Below are 2,500 nucleotides of genomic sequence, written 5' to 3' on the forward strand. Positions count from 1 at the left end.
CCTTTCTTGGTGCACTTCATTGTGTGCCTCGAGAAGGCCGGTGCTTTTACTTTGAAAAAATTAGAGTGCTCAACGCAGGCGAGTCGCCTGAATAAACTTGCATGGAATAATAGAACAAGACCTCGTTTCTGTTCTGTTGGTTTTTGGAATACGAGGTAATGATTAAGAGGGACAGACGGGGGCATTCGTATTGCGGCGCTAGAGGTGAAATTCTTGGACCGTCGCAAGACGAACTACTGCGAAAGCATTTGCCAAGAATGTTTTCTTTGATCAAGAACGAAAGTCAGAGGTTCGAAGGCGATCAGATACCGCCCTAGTTCTGACCATAAACGATGCCAACCAGCGATCCGCCTGAGTTACTCAAATGACTCGGCGGGCAGCTTCCGGGAAACCAAAGTGTTTGGGTTCCGGGGGAAGTATGGTTGCAAAGCTGAAACTTAAAGGAATTGACGGAAGGGCACCACCAGGAGTGGAGCCTGCGGCTTAATTTGACTCAACACGGGAAAACTTACCCGGCCCGGACACTGGGAGGATTGACAGATTGAGAGCTCTTTCTTGATTCGGTGGATGGTGGTGCATGGCCGTTCTTAGTTGGTGGAGCGATTTGTCTGGTTAATTCCGATAACGAACGAGACTCTAGCCTATTAAATAGGTGCGGGGTTCCCAGCACCTTACAACCTTCTTAGAGGGACAAGCGGCTCCTAGCCGCACGAAACAGAGCAATAACAGGTCTGTGATGCCCTTAGATGTCCGGGGCCGCACGCGCGCTACACTGAAGGAAGCAGCGTGTCTTTATCCCTGTCTGAAAAGACTGGGTAACCCGTGGAACTTCTTTCGTGATTGGGATAGGGGCTTGCAATTGTTCCCCTTGAACGAGGAATTCCCAGTAAGCGCGAGTCATAAGCTCGCGTTGATTACGTCCCTGCCCTTTGTACACACCGCCCGTCGCTACTACCGATTGAATGATTTAGTGAGGTCTTCGGACCGATGTCCGGCGCGGCCTTTCGGTTGCGCCGGTCTGTTGGAAAGATGACCAAACTTGATCATTTAGAGGAAGTAAAAGTCGTAACAAGGTTTCCGTAGGTGAACCTGCGGAAGGATCATTACCGGATTGTGAAGGGTGGCGAGCGCCATTGTTTCTACCCCGTGTGGGTGAAGCAGCTCGCTGCGCCCGACGCTTTCCGCCGCTGGCCCCGCTTGGACGCGGGGACGGCTATACCCGAACATGCCGGGGACTGCCTGAATTTTGAGGGGCGCCCCGTGCCAAATTTGTTGCGCCCAGTGGACGCCGGCTGCAACCTTGGACGGTTGGCTTGGCCGCGCCCGCGGGTAGAAACGGCGTAACGCACACTGGGTGGGCTTTCTGTCCGCTTTGGCGCTCTTGCGCGGAATGGGAGTAAGACGACCCGACCTGCTGCTTTGCCCAGTACGAGGGGAACGGCGAAGCGTGCGGTCGGTCAAGGAACTGACGGTCGAGAGCTAATGCCGCTGCCGCTTAGTACACACACGGAACCGTGGTGCGAGCGCTCTCCCGTCCTCCGCGGCAAACGCTGCCGAGTCTGAAAAGTCTGGCGGCTGCCGGTCGCTTCCTGCGGCGAGTATGGAGTAACGACCCGACTTTGTTGCCGCCCAAGTACTAAAGGAACGGTGTGGCGCTCGGTCGGTCATGGAACTGTCGGTATGAGGGTGCGGCTGCCAAGTACGGAAGGAACCGTGGCCTAAAGTGCTCTCCCGTCCTCCGCGGCAAATGCCACCGAGTCCGAAAGGGCCGGAGGCTGCCGGTCGGCTCCTGCTCGTGACGCGCGAGGTGTCGAGATCGCGGTTTAATGCGACGACGTCTGCAGGCTATTCGCCCGCCGCCGAGGGAAAGGCGGCGTTGCTGCGAAGTACCGAAGGAAACGCGGCTTTGCTACGTCGGAAGCGTTCTGCGGTTAGCGGACTTGTGCGCTTTGGGAAGGCGCCGCACGTCGAAAGAGGAAGTACGGACAGACGAGGGACTGTAGTCCCGGATTCGAACGCACTTGCGGCCAGGCCCTTGCTGGCTTCGTCTTCCGCCTCAAGTAGACTTGTTGTGGCGCCGGCGCAGGGAGCCGTCCCTGGCACTGGCCGAGTGGTTTTGGAGAGCTGCGCGAGTACGCGCGCCGGGCTCTTGTCTTTCGTCTCAAGTAGGCTGTTGGATCAACAGCGGTTATGCTGCGGCGATCTGCCGATGCGAAAGTGTGTGTGTGTTTGAGGCCCTTCTATGAACCTACTGCTGACTGAAGCGAAGCACGTCGATGGGGGTGAAGCCCTGCCCGTGGCCGTGTAGCCGTTAAAGACTCCACAGCGGCTTAGCCCTAATCATGGCTCTGTCGCTCTTTGCAATTTTTAGTGGAGCGATGTGAACGTGCACACGAGACACACGGGTCCGGTGGTTGGATGGCAGGTAAAACCGGCTTCGAGTGCGCGCAAACGGCATAAGCTACCTCGAGGGCAAGCGAGGAAGGCGTGGGCGCAAAAC

This window comes from Dermacentor andersoni, unplaced genomic scaffold (assembly GCF_023375885.2).
Source record: "Dermacentor andersoni unplaced genomic scaffold, qqDerAnde1_hic_scaffold ctg00000588.1, whole genome shotgun sequence".
Taxonomy (NCBI): Eukaryota; Metazoa; Arthropoda; class Arachnida; order Ixodida; family Ixodidae; genus Dermacentor; species Dermacentor andersoni.